Source organism: Chelonoidis abingdonii, chromosome 14 (assembly GCF_003597395.2).
Source record: "Chelonoidis abingdonii isolate Lonesome George chromosome 14, CheloAbing_2.0, whole genome shotgun sequence".
Taxonomy (NCBI): Eukaryota; Metazoa; Chordata; order Testudines; family Testudinidae; genus Chelonoidis; species Chelonoidis abingdonii.
The window spans coordinates 7,820,312-7,843,068 of NC_133782.1; the positions used below are offsets into that span (position 1 = coordinate 7,820,312).

Consider the following 22,757-nt stretch of genomic DNA (forward strand, 5'->3'; position numbering starts at 1 on the left):
TTTTCCAGCACCTCTGAAAATTAGGTCACTTATGTGGACTTACATGCCTGACCTTAGGCATCCACATTTGCAAATCTTGGTCAAAGTGCTTATATACAAAAAAACCCCAAAACTTCTATTTGATAAGCACTTTTTATCAAACTAAAATATCATACATATAATTTTTATGTGGATCTATGTGTGTGTGTGTGTGTGTGTGTTTTCTTAGGCGTACATATGCTAAATATAGTTAAATGCACGTATACAGAACAATTCCTAGAGAAATAATGCTTTGGGATAAATGGATGCTTTACAGATTGTCTGTGCAAATACATTTGTATAATTATGCCGTGTCAGTTGCTTCATGCATTTTCAGCTGTTAATTGCAGAATATCTGTCCAAAAGTTAAAAGAAAAGTCAACCAAACCAGTTGCAGTTGATGTGCTATTATGCAGTATGGCACCTTTAAGAAGAAAAACACTTAAATTCATTTACTTTCTCTGTTTTGTTTAAATTGTGATACCTCCAGCTTTCCCCTTTGACATTTTTTAGCAACTTAATTATTATTACCAAGGAAGAATTTTAATAATGCTGCTGTTTACACTGGATGCGGCCTGTGGGAATTAGAGAGAATTACCCAGATTGAGAAGAGCGGGAGGGAGGGAAGTAATATTTTGAAAACCCAGTCCACTCTCTGCTGGAAGCATCTGTTCTTACTCTCTCTTTTCTTTCTAGAGTCTTGATATCAGTCACAGCCTAGACTGTCTGCAAACGGGGACTAGTTCTGAGGATTCCCTTTCCCTTCGCTATTCCTTGTTGTTCTTCTTCCTGTCCTTCCTTGTTTCTAAATCTGGGCTCCTTGCTTGGCAGGAACACAGCCTTAAGGTGATGCTAGTAAATGCTGAAGCAGGGTTAAATTACTGTTTCAGTGGCTACCCTGACTGAGTGGCTCTGGGATGTTGTGAAGGCATTCAGAGAGCTACATTTTCAATCAGCCTTAACCAGGTTTCATTCCTGTATCTGCCCAATTATCTGAGGCCCGATTTGAGGGCTCACTCCAGTGTTTGGACATTGACATTAATTATAAGTTGCAATGCAAATGGCTGTCGGTGGAAAAACTGTGGACACAATTATCTGTGTCTGCAAATTGAAGGTACAAAGATGAAGGGCAGCATATTTTGCCTAGGGAATGGCTGGCATTGCTTAACTCAGTTTACAATCCAGTATAGCCTGGTCATTTCTCACTGAGCAAACTGCTTACCCAGGGGTGTATGTGTGATGTTTCCAGCCTCCAATAATAGGATGCATAAGATCCTGTTGTTTTTCATTACTCCATAGGGAAATCCTTCTCTGAAGCATTTTCATGGTATGTTATCTTGGTGTTCTGCAATTTCTTGCATGATGAAAAAGCCTCTTTTTTGTGTGTCTTTAAAAAACACACTCACTTTATGAGGATAAAAATGTCCCTATTTTTTGATGCATTGTTTTATATCTTTTCATTTTTAAAAATAAATGTAACTATTTCTAATCAGCTCTGATGCACTGTGTTATCCTTGTTGGCATATTTGCTAATAATTACCAGCTAATTGCAGGGGGCTGGCGGGAGGGGAATACCAAACAACTTTATACCTACATTTCAAATTCCATGGGTATTTAGTTTCATGACACCATAGTCATTTCCAGCATACAGAAACCATCTCTAACAAAAGATTACCTTATTGCAGAACATGATTTCACTGCATAGCCGCTATATTGTTACTAGTCATGTTTAGTAAAATTTGTTGTTGTTGCCTTTTGATCTGGCTTTTCAGAATGTGAGTCACTCTGGCGGCTGTTTTCCAAGAAGGTTAGCTGGGAGGATCTAGTTCTCTACCTATTGTGAGTGGTACTTCAGTTGAACTGATTTTCAAAGAAGAAACGGTGGGTGAAATCCTGAGCCTATTGAAGTCAAGGGCAAAAATCTCAGTGAGTAGAGTTGGGTCAGGATTTCCTCAAGTATCTTTGAACACCTGCAAAATGCTAACAAAATGGGTCTTTTAATAATGACAGAAACAGAACTTTGCTTTTTACTTGAGGTGTGAGCTCTAATTTAATAACATTGCTCCCTAATTTCTGATCATATAAAAATACACGAGTTTGAACGTAATTTAACAATTAAGATGAGACTCCAGCAAACATCCCATTGGCTTCCGGTAGATCATTCATGTAGTTTTCAGTATCGGGGCCTAAATCTGGGCTAAAGCGAGTCAAATTCTTTCCTCATGAAAGCATGCAAAACTGCATTTAAATCAACAGCAGTACACTCAATTACAGCAACAGAGAATTTGACCTGAGTATCCCAAAATGAGGGAAATATATAATCTTACATCAGAATTTGGATATTAATGGCCCATTGCACCAGCAGTATCTATAGCTTGTGATAGTCCTGTAGATTTATGATAAAGTTTGGAAAAGATGACCCTTGGCTTATTTTTTCACCCATCATTATATTAGCAAGTGAGTGATTTTCTTTAAGCTATTAGCATAACATCAGTGCTCATTATGGCCATATTGGACTTTATATCTTACCCCAAATCCTTAAGAGCATGAGGTCAACTTAAAGAACAAAGAGAAACAAAGAACCATTATTGGAACATATTTGTTTTTTACACACCATAAACTCTTAAACCTAACACGTGGCTGCACTGATTACACAAGCTGTAGATATTTACCAGTCTGGGGACATTTAGAAAGTATCTTTAATTTTGTAGCTCATTTCTTGCATCTAGCTTCATTGGCCATAGAGCATACATTTTTTCATGAGAGCCTGCCGAATGGTCAGTTTATCACATAGTACAAAATACCGACAAGGGAATTTAGCATCACAATGTTTATTCATCATCACAATAGATGGAACTTCGAGGCATGGGGCTCTTTGAAAGGCTTCAGTGCATACATGTGAAAATGCAGCATTTGCAGTTAAAATATACAGGTCTGAATTACAACTCAGATCAATATAGTGGGAAGATTGAGATTATCAATCTCGAGGGGTCGCAGTTACACAGAATTGACTGGCAACCACATAATGACTCAGGTTCAGCCCACCAGTTTAGAGTCAGGGCGATAGATCTGCAGGCGCCAGTCATAATAATTTCCTTATCGACAGGGTCCATGTGTCCATTTGTCTTCTGCTACCTTAGTTATCTTGGTCCAGTTCAAGTACTTAATCCTTCAAGCTGCGTCTGAGTGATCAATGCACAGCTACAGCTGGTTGAAGGGGACCAAATCCATTGAACAGTTGATTTGGTTCCATTTTACCAGCTTTAGCAAAGCATTTGGAAAGCAAAAAGGGTGATTCCTCAGGGTTCTTTCCTTCACAGCCGCCTGGACCTCTTCTGGACTTGCTGCCCTGGTTCAAACAGCTTCATTTTCAGGCCATGAGGATTTATTTAAGCTTCTTAGCTGCTAGGTCTGAACAGTGGATCTAAATGTAATAGATAATTTGAAGTAGTGGCCTTCCTACTCTGCCATAGTAACCTCCGGGCCATAGCACTTTTAAATCCATTATTTAATTTCTTCTTCTTCAAGAGCTAAAATACTATTAGGATTCAACATAAGTAAAGGCCATGGACTTAATCTGGGTACTTAAATCCCCCACCTCATGCTTTCTTCCTTTAAATGTTTTATTGTTTGCTGTTCTCCTTTCTGTTTTATGCTTTGCTGCTCACAAGGATGACCTGTAGGTACTGGTTACAGAGGCCAGTAGACCATGTGCAATGTCACTCACTATTGTGAGTCATTCTGTGATTGAACAGTTTGGGATTGGATAGGACATCTTCTCTCAGCAATGTTCCTCAGCAGATGGGATGGAACAAATAATGTAAGCTTAAACATTTCCTGGGGTTAGCAACTTCTGTCTCTGTACACACCAATCCACATTAGCCTGTAACCTGGCATGGATTTTCAATATGTTTAATATCTGCTTGAGACAAGCGATGGGGTGGGGGCGGGAGGAGGAGTTGGCCACCTGTGACTAACCAAAGGAGAGCAATGAAAAGGGAAGTAAAAAAGAGGAGCAAAAAAGAAAACCGCTATTGTTTCATGGCAACCTTCTATTCCCTTTGATTTGTTGTTTGAAAAGGGGTAAGGAATCAGGATGGGAAACCAGAAATAAAGCTAGCATGAGCCATTCGGAGGACTATACGATACTTAGTGCTGGTAAACTCTGTTTGCCCAAAGTGCAAGCATGGAAGTTATTTTTCAGCTACCTGAGAGAGATTTGTCTCACAAGGCTCTGCAGAATTAATGGTCTGTTGCTGAAAATAAGTAAATTAAGTAAAATATATATTGGTTTTGATCATTTGTGATGTGCTGTACAACAAAATCAGACCTGTTTTATCGGGGGGAGGGTCAAACATGAATATTATGTATATCTTTAAGTCTAACATACGTAAAGAATTTTTAAGCTTAGCAAGGGAAAAGTGATGTTGCTGCAGTCCACCAATTGTGCAAAATGATAACAGGAGAATAATGTCTATGCTTAGAACCGCGGAATGTAGAAATATAACCAATGGGCCAGCATTACAGCTCACCAATACAGGCTTTGGGTTGTATCTGTAAGTATCATAGATCACTTAACTGCTCAAAACTGTTACTCTAAGCTTCCTATAAATAAACGGGAGGGGAGGAGAGGGCAGAGGAAAGAGAGAATAGCTTTTAAAGAAGAGCTCTACAATTAATTAAATCAAGTTATCTCTAGGAACCATTTCAAGAGATAATCAAGTCAAGGAACTAAATAAACATAGAAAGAGAAGACCTGGAAGTATTAAACTCATCCTTTGGCTAATTGTAGGGGAAAGGAATTATTTACTGGTGGAAGAGGGGGGAGGAAACGCCTTCAGTTAACAATGCTTCATGGAGCATGCAACCTAAATCATGACTGGCAGGGGCATTTTGGTTCAGCATGCAACAAGCTGTGTGAACTGTTGACATCAGTGCATTTAAGACATGCTACTGGATGGACCTGGTCCGCCCTGGCGTTCCATTGATGTTATGGGAATGTTATCTGAAAGCAGCCATAGAGAAGAGCTGCAGCACTGGATCGTGCATCCCTTTTATTGTTATCCCAGACATTGGCTCCTCTGTGAATACTTATGCTCAGGAGGGTACACAAATGTACCAGGTTACAGAATCTTTGATACTGAGGTGAGTGTCACTAGGAGGTAATACAAGAAGATCTTCTGTCTTGAAGAGCTTTCTGCCTTTGTCTCGATATTCTAATAAAGACATGTTATAGACAGCACAGGGAAGCTAAAGAATTTATCACAAATTGTCAATATTCCTAATGAAGCAGAAGATTCGACATGCAGTAGAATGAGCCTGCATTGAACCATTGCACTGGGCCCATCCTTCTAACTCTAGGAGTGAGCCTGGCTACTCTACTGGATATTCCAGTCTAACCCCCTTTTGAAAAATGAACGCCCCTCAAAGCCATTATCATTACAAGCTAAAAGGCCAAATGAGACAAAGTACTGTTGGTCTTCATCTGGATAAACAAATAATTTTTAGATCAAATGCATTAACAATTTATCATTCTAAAATCCAGTCAAAAGGAAAAAACAACAATACAGAACATTGATTTTCTACAGCTTTATCTTAATGAAGTGCACATCCCCTTAGTAATTAGCCTTAGAAGGTTTTTTTTCCCTCTCACAAGTTAATGTACTTGATTTCCATCCAAATGTTGCTAAATCTGAAGAAATTTCCCAAAAATGAAATGCTCTTTGATAACACAGAGAGCCTCTTATCTCTCACTTTGTTGGTCTTTCACCAAAGGATCCATACCTGTACTGCAGATGATTCAATTTGATTGCATTGTATCTTTGCAAGGATGTTTAAATCAATGCCCCAGTTGCTGTATTCTGCACAAAGTGTAATTTACAAGCCATAAAATATAAACTAACTGGTTATTTTTTCCATACAGCTGTCAAATACTAATCATATTATAATAGATTTAAATCATATATAATAGAAAGATTGTACTGCATTTTCTTAACACTCTTTTTAAAATGTGAGTATACAACCCCTAAAAGTATAGCACAGACAGGGCACATGCCTCTTCTGCTTAGATTTTATTTGAACTTATTGAAAAGCACTTGGGGGGACTACAGTAGTTGCAGACATCTCACTGGCTACTGAGTCTCTCAAACCAAGACTATTACGTGAAGTTAATAATAAGTATATTTAACTTACACACCTCTGTAGAACTCACCTGTCTCCCACAAACACAATGAGGTTTCTGCTTATGGCTAACAAAGATAGCAAAGCAAGAGCAAACTTACCACAACCCTGTGTGTAACACTGTATCTCCAAAACACAATCACCATCTAGTTTTATTATATGGAGGTATCTACATCTGTCTCATAGAGCTGGAAGGGATCTTGAAAGGTCATCAAGTCTAGTCCCCTGCCCTTCACAGCAGGACCAAATACCAGGCCTGACAGATTTTTACCCCATATCTCTAAATGGCCCTCTCAAGGATTGAGTTTATAACCTTAGGTATAGCAGGTTAATGCTCAAACCACTGAGCTATCCCTCCCCTCAACTGTGCTGGGTCCCAGTAATTGATACCAACATACAAACATGCTCCAAGCTTATTTTGTGCCTCAAAGGTACAAATGTACAACACTGAAAATACTTTGCTGAGATGACACTTCTCTTCCTTCTCTATTCTTTGGGCTAGAGATAACTTTAAAATCCTATTTCTGCAATTATGCTAAACAGAGGACAATTGTTTCAATCCTGTTGCAGTGGTTATTTGCTTAAATGCAATTGATAATTTGAGAGTCCACGTTTATTTGGATGTTACACCTTGTTACTACGATATATATCAATTTCCACCATGAAGGATAAAACAAACAAAATCTACTATGGAAAAAAATATTAGCCAGTTCGTCCCTTGTTAAAGTTTAAGACAGAGATAGGCCTGAATCAAATTCTTGAATCTGATCATCTAGATCTGGATCCAAATTTTGCTACAGGGCCCAGTGTAAGTAAGAGGCCAAATTCAAACGCAGAGCTAGCCCACCCAAAAATGCAAGGAGTTCACAGTCTGAATTTGATGCAAATACTGTGTATCATACACTTCTCTAATGTAAGAGAGAGAGTAGCAGCAGTGCCCCTTCTACAATGGTCATATTTCTCTGAGGCGTTCTGGTGCCTAAATACATAGACTCTCTAGAAATGTAATGGAGAAAACTCTGAAGTCATTGATCTGAAATGCAGTAATATGTATGTGCTTCCTGAAGCTGCATCTGTTGGATTCCGCGATTGCAACACTATTCTAGGGTACTAAAAGAGAATGAAGCTGGTCCCTAATACAGTTGGTGCATTTTATGAACCAAACAATTAAATAGGTTTTAAAATATCTGCTGATTGCATAATCCTATCCAAGGGAGTGTATTCAGCCTTTTTAAACAACTGATACCACATACGGCTGTATACTATAAAACACCAGCAGTCCTGTTAAAATCAATAGAAAATTAGATGCTATGAAAATGCAATATGTGTCCAATTAGTTATAATTGGAGCAAATGGTGATGTAGATAAACTCCCAGAGTAAGATGTATTTGCCCAGAATATGCACTTTATGCACAGCACAATATTGGCAGTCCCCTGCTCTGATGTATCCTATAACATGAATGTCGATCTATCTAATACACATATGTTAACTCTTATCTAATTACGGAATTGCACAGAGCTTTTAGGATTGCTTTGGTGCACTACTGTGTGTTGTGACAAATGATTCTCCACCACACAGAAAACTCCCTGTTATACTTGACAAATTATTCCAGCAAACCTGTTTAAGAACTGAAAAATCCTTGAACATTGTCACAGGTAAAGAAATATGCTGTTTGTGAGATCAGAGGCATTTTTTGTTGGTTCAAAAATTCTGGTTTTAAACTATACATTTGCTTCTTTTCCTCATGTCTTTTGTTTTGTCGTTCAAAAACCTTCACACCAACTATTTTTCAAGGCTCTTTCAACATTTAAAAGCTCGGTTGCATGACCAAACAGAAACTAGGTTATTTGATTCTAGTGTTTTATTTTTAACACCGTTTGTGCAACATTTTGTGTCCTCCTTCTTTTAATCTCATGACTAAAGAAAATGAGCGAAGTTCCTATATCATGCAGCTATACCCATAACATTACAGTACACCCACAGACAAGAGATGTCAAGCCAAACCTGGTGAAATTGGTCTAAGATGCTTCACTGCATTACTAATACATTTAATAGAGACCCAGTTCAGATACCATGGGGTATTACAATTATCATTTGACTTGTTTGCACTTATTGTTTAAACATATAAATAACTTCATATTTCTTGTCCCAACAGTATTGCATCAATTGCCAGGAAGTGATGATTCACTGAGAAATGGATGTTTAATTCCAATTTTTAGTTAATTATTCACATAAATAGCAAAGAATCACAGCCCATCAAGGAAATATGGCTGCATTTATCCACCCCCTAAACCGTTTACCATCACCAGACGCTGTTACTTATGTTGTTTAAGAAAAGGTCTCATCAGAAAAAAAATAGATAGTAGCTTGTGTTTGCTGTGCTGACTCAGCCAAAGTATGGAACAAGAAATGCTAAGGCTCAATCCATAACTTTGGTGTCTAGTCAAAGAATGCATTCTTTCGAGACACTGATAAAAGTTTAATACATAGTTGCCCGGGTTCTTAATAAACTTGTCAACAAACGAGTAAAGGAAATTGATGGGGGCTTTCCCAGGAATAAATTCGGTTTCAAATAGACCAAATGAACATAGGGGACAGAGTGCGGGGAGAACAGCCAGGCCAGGGCTACTTTTGCTGTTCTTTCCAGAAATGGCAAGATAGATTTTTTTATGTCTTAGGACTTCAGTAAAAAGCTGGTTTAATTTAAAGAAAGAAATATGTTTCTGCTCACAAGTGCATCAGAGCCCTGGCACCAATGAAGAAAACGAGAAGGGACAAACACTGTGTATTAAATTAATGACTAACACATTCCTAGATAAGAAAATACCATTTCACACCTAAAGGGTATTCAGGGATTTATTTTTTTTCTTTCCCTTACTGACCACTTAGGGTTATGCAATGTGTGCTACTGAGAGGTGTTAATTTTGGTATATCTTCATCAATGCACTTTCTGACCGTCTTTTTTCATGTGCTAAATATTTCAGATTGAAAACAAGAGCATGATATTCTTTGCTGGTTATATCATTGAAATAATTATATAGCCTAAACAAAAGAAGGGTAAGAAATCTTACTCACCCCACCCCACCCCCAACTTATTCTGCCTTTACATTCCCCGGGCTCATCCTTCAAAGGAATTACTCGTACAGAATGAAGTACATTTCAGTTTTGTCCCCCATATGCATCATCTACATAAAAATCTCACCCTCTTAGCCAGCCCTCTGTATATCCACATAAATTCCATGTCCCCCATTCCATTCAGACAAACAGGGCTATGGACTCCAGTCCGAGCCCCATTCAAGCAAAAGTCAGTGATTCCTTTGATGACCTGGTTACGGTCCCTACTGCCTAGATTTATACAAAGCAATCTGTCTGTCTCCTACATACATATTGTATATATCTAGATCTAGACATGATTATATTATAAATCAAATCCACAAGTGCAATTCGTTATTTTACATTTATCTCGATCAATTGGATGCCTCTAGATTATTATTACTGTTATTATTTATTTATTTATTTATTTATTTTATCTTCTTTGGGATGGGGAGTTTAAAAATGTTGCTTACTGGGACTAAATTTAAGATTTAATTCAAAACTCCCACAGACTTCAAAGGCAGCAGGACTGGACCTCTGAATGGGATCAAATGCCTTGTTTTGTTTACTTCAGTAATCACTTGCACTGTTTCAGTTTCTGCCATGTGAAGGTTGTCGCTGGCTCTCTCCCTGCAAGTTTAATTTGAACTCAGTGGGCTAAAAAGAGAAAGGCAAAGTCATGCCTCCAAAGTAGAAAGAGTGACTTTTTGAGATTGACAGTTGGTGTCCTAGCCTTCAAAATGAACTTTATTCTTGGTTGCTGTTAGGTCACCAGATTCCTGCTCCTGTCGCTTTAGCTGACTCCTGAAATGCCTGTGTTTACTTGCCTATGTAAGGCCTTCGCAGGAGTGGCTCATGTTCTTACAGCTGTTTGGTCACTGATCGCATTGCACTTCTGCGTTGGGTTATCACGAGGAGGCCTGCACTACTTGACTGCCCAGATGACATCTGAATACAGTTTCACCAGAAGGGCAGCTGAGAATGAGGACTATTTATATCAGCTGTTCTGTAGTCCCCTTGGACTCATCAGACGGCCTCTGGGCTTTTTTAGATAGCGGCACACTTTCAAATACTGGCCATATCTGGGCATGGCAAACAACTTGCAAACACAGCACCGTGCTTTTATTTAAAAAAAAAAACTTCAACAACAATAAAAAAAAACCCTGCATCTGTTCAGGATGTCAATTGGCCTGACAAAATATTATGTATCCCCTTCCTTCAGAACACGGTTGGTGAATGATCTGATTGCTGAAAACTTCTGCAGTTGAGCTCCCCTTGAAAGTAGTAATTCCTTCATTATTAAAAATACATTTGTTCTCTGAATAGGCTCCATTTGTCCGTATGTATAAAAATTACATACTCAACACACATCTGTTATTTACTATGTCTATATACTTACCATACATGTACATAATGGAGTGGGTATTGAAGCTCTGCATAGTTAATACTACTAACGATAGGGCTAAAATTGTAGGTCAGATTTAATAGGGTTTACAAAAACCCTTTTAAAAGTATGCTATTTGAAACAACATATCTTTAGACTGAATGCAAGATAAAAGCAGATGTGAATTGACCTGCATATGCATCTATATCTGTACAGTATAAACACACTAGAAGTTATGTGCTGCAAGGCCATGGAAAGAGAGCACTTGCATTACACAGACTCCTTAGCTTCAGAAAAATCACAGGACAAAAGCCACATTGCTCTGTTGCACACAAACTGTCAAGAGGCACTTGAGAGTCTGAAAACTGGGGACAGATAAGGCGCCACAACTCCAAGTGTACAAGCTTCATGACAAAAATCGCTGCTCACTCTCTGAACTGCTCAGCTGCTTTGTGTTCTCTTTCTCCTGCAGCAATGTAATTCTTCCATTAGACACCGAAGTCGCACCCGACTCTTTGGAGCACTTTGAACAACCCATGCTATGTTGGGCCTACTCTCCTTGCTGTGCATGCTGAGCCATTTCTAGGAGCCATGCCAGGCTTCATGCCTGTGTAACACCAACAGACCGTGAGTGGGATTGAACCAGAGACCTCTGGAGCTTAGTGCATGAGCCAAAAGCCAACTGACTGTTAGCTAAGGCTGTAGAGCAAACTCATTAATCTCTTTTTCTCTCCCTCTAAGTGGTCTCAGTGCTACTAGATGGGACAGAACGCCACACCCAGGAGGTGTGTGGGTTACCGATGCGCTACACCAGCTAGATGTGGTTAGTACAGGTAGAAGTGAGTTAGATGTCCCATAAATGGCTTTGTAAAATCACTACAGACTAGGGTTTGGGCTTATCTTTAAAAAGCCTATTGTCCTGGAATGCCTGTATATGGCTAATGCTACTCTGGATAAAATCTTGACCCCACTGAAGTCAATAGGAGTTTTGCCATTGATTTTCGGTGGAGCCAGGATTTCACTCTCTGTTTAATACACAGTGCAATGGTAAACTGAAACATGTCAGTATATAATATAGATCGTGGATACGTTTGTGTGCATGGGTTGCAGTAGCAGTGAATGACATTTTACATAATAATACTTAGTATTTAGCTATCCAGTGTTGTTGTAACCACGTCGGTCCCAAAATAAAAAATAATGAGAGATAGTTAGATAACGGGCCAAATTCATTCGTAGGTATAAACACCATCTAAGTTAATGAATTTATATCAAGGACAAGTTTGATCCATTGCTAGTTAAGTGCTTAAAATACCAGCTCAATACTAGAGAAAGAAGGTGGGTGAGATAATCTTTTATTGGACCAACTTCTGTTGATGAAAGAGACAACCGTGTCTCGCTAGTATTTTAAGCATTTAACTAGCAATGGATCAAACTTGTCCTTGATATAAATTTATTAACTCAGATGGTGTTTATACCCACGAATGAATTTGGCCCATTATCTGAATAAAACTTCAACAGTTCTACAGAGATAAGTGTATAAATATTATTCACCTTGTTTTGCAGATGGGGAAACTGACGTAGAGAGTTTTAAATGACTTGACAAAGACCACACACATGAGAGTGTCAGAGTCAATAACACAAGTCAAGACTTCTAGATTTCCAGCGCTTTCCGTTAACCACTAGACTCCATTTCTCTCTCAATAACCTTGTACAGTCCAATGGAAATACAGTGCTTTTTTTAAATGTAGCTGTCCACTTCGGGAACCACGGCAATACCAGGCTGCAAAGATTAACCCTACTATCATTCACTAAAATGGAACAGCAACTGGTGTATTTAAAAGGCAGTTCTAAGCTTTTGGGGGATCAAACAATAAGTAAATATATTTATCCCAACAGAGTGCACTTAGTCACTAATAGATACATGATGTGGTGGAACTATTTTTTTTTAAATATATCCTAAGCAATTCATGCCATTTGCGTTTGTCCTCAAACCTATGATGGGAGGTCCTGCTAACTGACTGTAAAGAATAATTATCAGCTTGGGGCTCACAAAGGCATCTTTCTTTCTTTTTCTTTCCAGGGCCTTCTCTTGCTCTGAGTCTAAACCAGTCCTGGGAAACACAAGGGAAGCCCTGCCCAGCTAGGCTGGTGTCAAAGGAAGGGAGAGATACTGCAGTGCAGTACTGATCTTTTCTGCAATCAGACGTGCAGACTAGTCCAAACCCTGAGTCAGCACAATTTCTTTTTTGATTGGTTGATCTGAGTAACATACTTTCAATTTATGCTAAAGTGGCAGCAATTAATACATTTTTCCTCCTTCCCCCGTCTTGCACAAAACCTTTGAATCAAATGCACAAATCTCATCCCCAAAGTCACGCTCTGGTCCTAAAATATTCTGAGGCTTTTTCATTTTTAATTTAGGGCATTAAAAAAAAAATTTGCAATCCAAGCTGCGCTCACTTTGATCGACTTGTGCTGCAGCAGCTAAAATATCTGTCCTGCAGGTCAATCTAATCATGCTTAATAGCAGTTTATTCTTCAACGCACCATTTTTCACATTGGGTCGACAGTTTTAAATGAGATTGCTGATGCACCCCTTTACTAATGTTTTTACCAGGGCCAGCACATGCTTTGAAATACTCGTGCAATAAAATGCTTTATTGTGTTTGATGAAAGCACTATTAAACTTGAATTGCAAACAGACTTTTTTTAGAAGGGGGTACTGAAATTTATTTGGCCACCTGCTCTAAATATATAAAATAATAATAATAATTATAATCACTTGCCATCAACATGAACAAACAAACAAAACCTAAACACCCACTGGGAAAACTGTACGTCACAAATTGTCCTTGTGCTCTCTTGAGTGTGTGCAAAATAGCCATTTTATATCCGGGGACGGTTTCGCTTACATGCGGAAAATTCATTTTTAAAACGGCTGGATTTTGTGAGGCATAGTATAGGAAAATTTTAACTAATTTGGTCCACTGGATTTACGGCTTTTATAATTCTCAAAGCTACTGTTTCCATAACTGGCATTTCACAATCCTCCATTTGCTGTTTGGATGACAGCACCTGAATTTCCCAACTGGTTCCAACAGAATTATCTGCCTAACATGAACTGCGGAGGGATTCTTAGGAACAAACTTAGATTGGACTGGAAAAACGGGAACAAATCTCTCTTGTATGGAGAACAAAATAGAAATAACTTGAATCTTCATTTCAATTGATGAGTTCTGCAGGGATGGGGCCTGTTACAACTGTAATTAAAGGAAAAACTATCAACCCGGCAGTGAGAGTAGCCTAATGTTTTTACAAGGACCTGGGGCCCAATCCATCTCCCATTGAAGTTGATGGCAAGCTCCCCCTTCCTTTAACTTGGATGGGCACACGACCAGAGCTCAACTTTTGATGTTCACTCAGTACCATATACTTTTCACTCTCATGTGCTCTCCATGAGGCTGTTTTAAGAAGCACAGAGATACGTGTGGAATCATAGAATCAAAGGGTTAGAAGGGACCGCAAGGGTCATTTTCATTGTTACAGGGAAGCAAGCTGGGGGGACAAGAGGGAATTGTAATGGATGTCAGCAAAACTAAGATCCAGACTTGGGCATTTAGTAGAGCTACAGCAGAAGGCCTCATCGTTGAGCTATACTCTACCATATGCTGCTCCCTAAAGCACATCACCCTATGCCTTTATCTCCCCTCCACTCATTTTCCTTCTGCCAAGATATTAAAATACCACAAAGACATCGCTTAAAATTATAGCTTCCAAAATATTTACATAAAAATAAATCTGAATGCTTAGTTACTTCCTAATATTAGTAATTTCTTAGGATTAACAAGTTTATTAATTTAAAGAGGGAAAAAGTAGGTAAAAATGGCATCAGGAATGCAGGTACCTATTGTAAATCAGAACCAGTGTTCCTGAGTGCAAGAGCAACACTAAGCATCGGAAAAGTTTCAGTGAAACCTGAGCTGGGAGGAAAATGTTAGCAACAAAAAAGGAAAATTTGTTTTCTCTCTACAACACTGAGAATCTCTCTCATTTTTAATTCCGTGGATCAGACTGATGTAGGTGATTTACAATAAGGGGAAGCTGCAACCAAGCCTACAATCTGTAGTTTTACTGCTCAGTTAAATCTATTTTCAAAACACTAGTGCTTTTATTTAAGCATGCAGTGTCATTGTAGCTGCGTCAGTCCCAGGATATTAGAGAGACAAGGTGGGTGAGGTAATCTCTTTTATTGGACCGACTTCTGTTGGTCCAATAAAAGAGATTACCTCACCACACCTTGTCTCTTTATTTAAACACAACCTTTCTAATGTCAAACATGGGCTTCGTCTGGGGAAGGAGCTGCTGCCTCTGTGAGATGGCTTAGCGGGTTCAGATGTCTTCCCCCTGTAATTCCACCAGTGGCCACTGCCTTCGTTGGTGGAATTACAGACTAGGCAAACTTTGTCAGGACATTGCTTCCCTGCTTACTAAATGATTTGGTGTTTGGGGAATGATGGGCTCCTCCCCACATCTACTGCAACAAGAGAAATATTTTTTAAAAACACGCCGGGTTAAGTAGCTTAGGGGCCCCTAGCGAAATGCATATCAGCAGGTGAAGAACATGAGTCTCCTCACTCCCCCTTCTCATACAGGGAATCTGTCATTCATGCCAAAAGGTCATCCCTTCTGGCAAAAAAACCATAACAGTTTATTGTGGGGATGTGCACCTGTTGCAGGCTCCCAAGGGCCTGTCAGGAGTGGGATTCTCCTAAAGAGCAAAGATCACATGATTTAAAAAAACACCAAGGCCAGAAGGACCACACTCCTTTGAACTATAACAGGTGCTCTGTCTGGTCTCTTACAGGTATCTCAGCCCTACACGGTGGAAATGAAGCTGGCGCAGTTTCACTTTCATTCAGTGTCGTCTTGTTTTTTTTAATGAAACTTTGTAAATAAAAACGTTTTCACTTGTCCTAGCCAGCTACAGTTAAACCCTTTCTGCCTTTCTATAGCATTTACTATAAAAAAATTAATATCTACTGAATAATATATGGTATAAAACCTCAGTGGTATTCAGCCTGCCTTTTCTAACCAGTTATTCATGAACTCCTGCTTATAGCTAAATCTTCTTTGGCATACATGTAACAAGTGACAATGGTGCTTGCCTTGAATAGAGGAGAATAAGGACTTTTGCAAAATCCAAATTCAGTATCTCGCTTACTCTTCTGGGCCATTAGAACATGCAACGCTCTACTAATTTCCCAAACCAAACGTCTGTTGGTTGCTTGACCTGCCCCAGCTATGGAAAGCAAGTTGCCAAAAGAGATGTTAGCAGTAAAGCAAATTGAAGGTGGTGTTAACCAGGAGGCAAATCATTCTATTAAAGCAAAATGTTTCAGGTTAATTTCCGATAGCACCACTAGTTGAGATTTGGTTAACTTTGGGGGAGAAAAAATACTTTTGATGAAGTGTAAAACAAACAAAAAATCTGCGTTAGGTGCTTTTGTGGGGAGGCGGGTTAGTTTTGGAAGTGCGAGGCTACTTTTAAAATGAAATTGTTAAACAGATAAGGGATTACTTCTACATATGTCCAATATCCAATATATAGCGCTATTTTCTATCGTCCTGATTCACTTCTTAAACCATTATTTCAGAAGAACAGAAAAATAACCAAATGCATTTTGTTGTACAGTGTAAAAAAAAATGTTTAAAAGCCTAATAAGACTTCCTGAATTCAAGCCTGATAATTCTATTATTCTTTTGGGGGAAATATATGCAATTATTTAGGATTGCTTGTGCTTTAGCTACGTTTAAATTGTTTTGATGGCTGTTAATTGAATTCATCATAAAGACGATTAGGATACCTTTTCTCGCTGCTTTTAAACATGAGAACTTAGTTTGTACATTAATTTAGAACTAAAATACTGCACAGCTAAGGCAGAATCATTGTATTCTCTCTCTCTCTCTATCTCCTCTATTCTGTCCAATCCCTTTCTCTCTTTTCTCAATTTAAAGCTCAATCTGCTTTGCTGGCATCTAGTCTACTTGTTTTGAGGGTGGGGGAGGAACAAACAAGTAAAAAAGAGCAATTGGCCTCTACCCTTGTTAAAAAACACAAGTGGACAGCAAGCTTTCTTCTGGCGTTGCCTTTCAAAGCCCATGCCGCAGTCAGCATATTGAATATTTAATGTCCTGATGAGCATTTCCACCTGCTGACACAGGCAAAGTGACAGAACAATACATGCCCTGGAACAAGATCATCAATTGACTCCCCGGTCAGTCTGCCATGTCAGGCATTTAAACAAATTTCAGTCTGTCCTTCTCTTTTTTTTGACATTGGGTCACACATTGCTCCACTGAGAGTGATCCCCACCTGAAATACATACTTCTTTACATTCCATAGCTTGCCAGGTTCATATGGGCATATAAAGAAGTATGTCTCTCAAGCAGGTAGTTTCAATATGTGCATTTATATGTTCACAGGAGAAAATAGCGCTGATTCAGAATTCACATCCCAAGAGAGTTCAGTTAAGGCTCAATTTAACAGAGCAGAGTTTCTCTTTCCTCCAGCAACACACAAGCACACTTTCCCCACCTCAGACTAATCTCCAATAATCCATAGCTGCTCCTCTGCAGGTTTCTGATTTTTTGTCACCGAGAATAGAAATGGACACTCCATTGGACAAAAAGTCTGAGCAATCTGGCAATTTGCCCCTGACAGCGCTTCATTTTCACATAAATCGGATGGAGAGGTGTGGTGGGGGGGAAGCAAAAGAAAACAAAAATCCTACCCAGTTCACCTGAAAAGTAGATGTTTCATTTGAAATCCAAAACTTTCAACTACAAAAAAAAAAATCAGACAAATCTATATTTATATATATCTCTTACTAGAGGGATTTCTTTTCTTTTTTCTCCAAAGCCATTAGAAAAAAAATAAGACATCTGAATTGTTCCCATCCCAGGATTTAGAAACAACCACAGCGAGTTGGGGTATATATCAGCCCCCAAAAAATCAAATGTCTGGTAGATAACTTACAAATCAACATCAAGCTTGCTGTTCCATTCACCAGAGTTAGAAAAGTCATCAGTTACAGACAAAGAATTGCTTTTATCAATTAGTTGGGGTTAAAACGTAAGAAGAAGAAAGGATCTTACCTAGAGACTCCATAGATTTTTCCTTTGCAGGTCATTGTAAGTGAAACACTACCTTGCAGATACGAAACCCCGGAAAGCCCTTTTGAGGCTTGGGGGTTGGTTTTAATTGTTTTTAAATATCATCCAGTTGAACTCCATGACAGCTGAGGATGCCTGTAACATACCTGCAGATATGCAAAATAAAAAGCAGAATGGGGCAGCCAAAGGTAGATGCCAGAAAGCATAGGCCAGAGTGGAAGTCTGCAAGTTACTCCTCAAGCACTCCTCTGCATGCGTGTGGGGTGTGTGTGTGTGTGTGTATGGCTCCTTCTCCTGTTTTCATTAGTCAGTCAGTCTCTTTTTTTCCTTTCTCTCTCTCTCTCTCTCTCTCTCTCGCTCTTCTCCCTCATTGCCTCACAGCCACTCTGAGCTTTAAAGCTCCTCTAACAATGTGGTCCGAGTGGCACTGCTGAAAATGATGATTGTACTGAATACGAGACTATTATGGGCAGGCTTTAGGCATCAGGCAAACCAGGAGGTCACACGGGGCGCTTAATGCTCATTCAGCATTGCTGTAATGGTATGCTCAGCTTGTCCACTCACCTGCTTCATTTTACTGCTACCCCTAGCCCGAGCTGGCAGATCAATACCAATTTACAGGCAAATGCAGAATGGCTGCCTTAGTGTTAATGAATTTTACCGTTTCACACAGTCTTCTAATGAACCCTTTAAAGAGGGTTTAAGTAAACTTAGCAAGTGGCAAACTAAGCACTTTGGAATACTTAATTGTATCGATGTTTTTTCACTGCATTTTAGAATATAACTGCAAACTGGGAAGTAAATATTTCCCAGTTCCCAGTCAACTTCTATCATCGCTGGAAAGAAACAGAGTGGTCCCACTATGCCAGTGTTTCGGAAGGTTAATTACCGTGAAGCCCTGGAAGTTACCTTAGTCCTGCCGTGTTACACTGCTCATGTGCTTTAGCCCTGGTTTTGTTCAACATCTTTTTTTTTATTCCTTTTTGTTTGTTTGACTTTTTCATTTATTGTTGTTTGTCTAATTTAAAGGTAAATTTCAACCTTTTGGGACTAAAGAGAAGAGAGATGGACCTATAACACTGTCAGAATGCACAACTGCAGGAAAATTAAGGCAGCAGAGAGAACTGAGGTTTTAAATAGACACACCAATAATGTGAATGAACATCTGATTGTTCTGATTTCAGGAAAAATCAGACACTCAGGGAGAGTTTTGCATGGCCAAGACATTAGGGTGGCCAGATAGCAAGTGTGAAAAATCAGGACAGAGGATGGAGGGTAATAGGAGCCTATATAAGAAAAAGCTCCAAATATCGGGACTCTCCCTATAAAATCGGGGCATCTGGTCACCCTACGAGACATTCAGCTGAATTTTGTTTTCCCTTGTCCCAACAACAGTAAATGTAAGTGAGGGAAGAAGGATGGTTACTTTATTTCTTCGACCTCTAAAACATTTGTAATTGACACACCATTAGCTTTCCCTTAATAAATGTTGATGCATGCTCTCCTGTACAATCCCAAACTTTTGCAGATGAATTGGACACCAACTAAAGTATAATAAGGAGAATCTTGCATAAGGTATTTAAAAGTCAAGGGTTTAAAACTAAAGATTAGCAAAAGAACTCCTATCTAATGACTTATAAAAGTCAAGGCAAGTTTATCCAGTCTTGCTGAGGACAGCAAGTGGCAATTGCTTTTATACTAGTAACACCTGGGTGGAAGTGTATTTCATTTTTGTTAATTCACTTTCAGGGTCTTCATGGATATTCATGTTTTCCAAAAATGCTCCTTTTTAATTTTTTTTGGCATAGTAAAAACATCTGCACCCCCTGCTTTACATTTCGTCAGGTCGTGTTGCGTTCCGGTTACCCAACTTTCCCTCCCTCATCTCAGCTGGTTTAACTGTCTGTTGATTCATTCAGAGTGCAAAATGTTGCATGCTGATTGGGGGCATGCAAATCTTGGGAAAGGGAAATCCTAAATTGTTGGTATCATTTGACAAAGGAGGAGTGCAGAGATGAGGAACTGATGAAAGCAAGGAAGACAGCCCTAAGCTAATGGAAGTGAAGTTAAATGTGGGAGGGGAGAGTCCGAAGGATGGGGGAAATGACATGTGTTCATGCTCACAGGGCTTTCCTCCTTCGCCTCACACTTTAGTCTAGTCATTTTACAGAATTCTGTCTGCAGCTGGACAGCACCGAACTTTTTGGAGCGGCAAAGAATGGGAGATGCAGGAGAAGGTCTTTATTCATGGGGGCAGTGGGGACAAGTGAAAAAGGAAGTTGAAAAGAGGTGGAAGTTTGTGTTAGTTCCGGCCAAGCCCACCCGCAATCCATTCTGTACAGTTTAGATTAAATTGAGTCACTTTCCAAAAAATGTCTGAGGCATAGATGATATCATCAGTTCAGGAGAAACCCAGCAATTAAAATGACAGCACAAATCAAGGATTTCTGACAATACAATTACACGATTGTACATTCTTCAGTCTCTAATACACACACACACAGGCATACTATATATACACAGATATGATATATATTGCATTCACATAATATATATTACATATTACATATATTTATATAATGTGTATATGTAGTATATATATATACACACCATGCAATATATTGCTACTGTGCATATATATATATATTTATCATTACATGTGTGTGCATGGGTGTGTGCATATATACACCACTATAACAAAAAATGTAATGACCACAGCCAGCTCTTTGCTTCAGAAGCAAGAATAGTCAGTGTAACCAGCATTTTAAATTCCTTGCAGTGAAAATATAACTTCTCTTCCTCTGACTTTCCTTTTCTGATTGTCCATAAACCACATGTCTGTAATTAATACTTGCTTCTCAGCATTTCAATGGTTAATCACCGCAGTGTTGAGATCATTGCAACTTAGGGTAAGTTTAAACACATTTCAGCTTTGCTCTTGTTGGTATTATTTCAGCTCGCACCTACTAGGTATTAAAAAAAAAAATTCCCCCAGGTGTCATTAGCCAGCCCATATCAGTATTAGGCATTTACAAGCTGGTTTAACCTTGCAAAATGATTGCATGTCAAAGTTCTGACATTTCAGTTCAGATTATTCTAGTCCAGTGCTTGCTCTGCAGTTTTTTTTTTTTTAAAATGCGGAGTATGCCACAGCAGAACAAGAAAAAAAGGTCTCTAACCCACCCACATATTAAAACATACATTCTGTACACAAACACAGAGTCAACAGAGCAGAGGCACACAATTTAAGTCCCTGGGCAAGTTTGATGGGCACCGAGTCCTGCATTAGCCAGGAAAGTGTTTTAAAACAAGCTGAGCTGGTGCAGTTAAAAGAAAGACAGATAGGAGAGGGGGGGAAAAAAAGACATACCAGTTAGAAGATTCTGTTGCAGCAGTAGAGTCACCAGAGCACTAGCTGAAAGCTGAATCAGCTTTTGAGAGTTAGGGATGCATAGAGGAGGGTCATGGAATCACAAGGTAATAATGCGCTTCATGCTGCAGCCGTCAGCCTTCTCCTGATAGCCAATCTCTAATGCAGGAAGGGAAAAAGAGAGCAGGCCCAGTAATAGTATTAGCCCCTCACTTGTAGAGAAAAAAAATTATGAGGCAACCCCCCCACACACACCCCAGCAAGCACCACTACAACTCAATCCCTCCTGCTGCATCGCAGGCTTAGTGGGGTGGAGGGGAGGGAAGGGAAGGAGGGAGAGCTTTAAAGCTTACAGCTAAGGCTAAGAGACAGAGTGAGAGAGAGAGAGCACTGAAGAGCACAGGCAGAATAGAAGGTGGAAGCAGGAGTTAAGGAGAGGCAACCTTCCATGCACAGCTTGCCGCACACCTTGATGCATAATGGCTGTGTCTGCAGAAGTTTCCCATCTCCCGCCCTTCCTCTCCTCTCTTCCCCCCCCCCCCACCATGCCCCTCCAAAGGGTCAGCCTGAGGTAGAGGTCAGGATGCAACCAAGAGCATGCATGCAAAAAAAAAAAAAAAAAGGCTGGGGGGGCTGCTGCACAAAGTCTGGGGGGCGGGGGAAAACCTCTGATCAGAAAACGAGTCCACCTTTCCAGTACTTATATACCCAGCTAAGCATCTGAAACATGCACTCCCAGGCAAGTGGCTCCTTTTCATGCCATTGCCTCCCTGACCATATTTAGTCAACCATGGCAAAAAATAGCCTGTCAGCTGGAGATGGCGGAGCAGGGAGTATTTGGAGTTCAATCACTTCTCTCAGCCCATTGACTACTAGTCCTGCAGGGTCCTGACTCTGCCTTTTTTTTTTTTTTTTTTTTTTGCCCTCGGCTATTTTTAGCAGGCAAATAGAGAGCCGTCTCATCTTACCACTCTCTGCCTGTCCAAGGTTTCACCAGGCCCAGCTAATGTATGGTAAGCGCTGTTGTTGAGAGACAAGAGACAGAGACCATGTCCATTCCGAAGACCTTTGTCTCCCCTCAGGGTTTTTGGTTGGGTTTGGGGCGGGGGGGGGGGTGCAGAGGGGGTTGGTGAGGGAGGGGTTGCCTATCTTTCTTTGGTTCCTTTTCTCCTCTCTGGTGGAAACGTATCCAGAAGAGGAGGTAGGGGAAAGAAGTTCAAAGGCTATTGATTCTTACCTTAAAGAGAGAAGAGCCATGATTCGAAAGCACCACATTAAGACAGACTCCCTGACTGTGAGATCCCAGGCACCTCACCGGCTGGCCGAGTCTCTCTCTATTCTGACCCTTCCCAAGCTGCTGGCCCCCGGGGAGCATGCACTATCTGTTCCTCATGTTGGGAAATGTGAGTAAGCCCAACTTTAAGCCAGGGAAAGTCACCCCACAAAGGGTGCCCTGTTAACGCATGTAATAACTCAACAAGCTGGTATCCCTCAGGGGGTTTGTTCATGCTAGTTTTTTGGTCCCAATGAAAAGTCAT

The 22,757-nt window shown here is 39.8% G+C and overlaps 1 long non-coding RNA gene across 4 annotated transcripts in view; it reads right to left on the reverse strand.

Moving 5' to 3' along the window:
• Nucleotides 1-22,547, reverse strand: part of LOC116837691 (uncharacterized) — a 34,906-nt gene extending 12,359 nt beyond the window's left edge. Inside the window, exons 1-3 of one of the 4 annotated variants that reach the window (XR_004376756.2) lie at nt 22,457-22,547; nt 21,220-21,378; nt 17,832-17,995 (exon numbers count right to left, since the gene is read on the reverse strand). This is a non-coding gene — a long non-coding RNA (uncharacterized LOC116837691). Of the gene's footprint in view, nt 1-17,831; nt 17,996-21,219; nt 21,379-21,572; nt 21,658-21,687; nt 21,869-22,456 lie in introns of those variants that run through there. The other 3 variants (XR_004376755.2, XR_004376757.2, XR_012656978.1) reach the window with 3 other exon arrangements.
• Nucleotides 22,548-22,757: the final 210 nt, after the last annotated feature.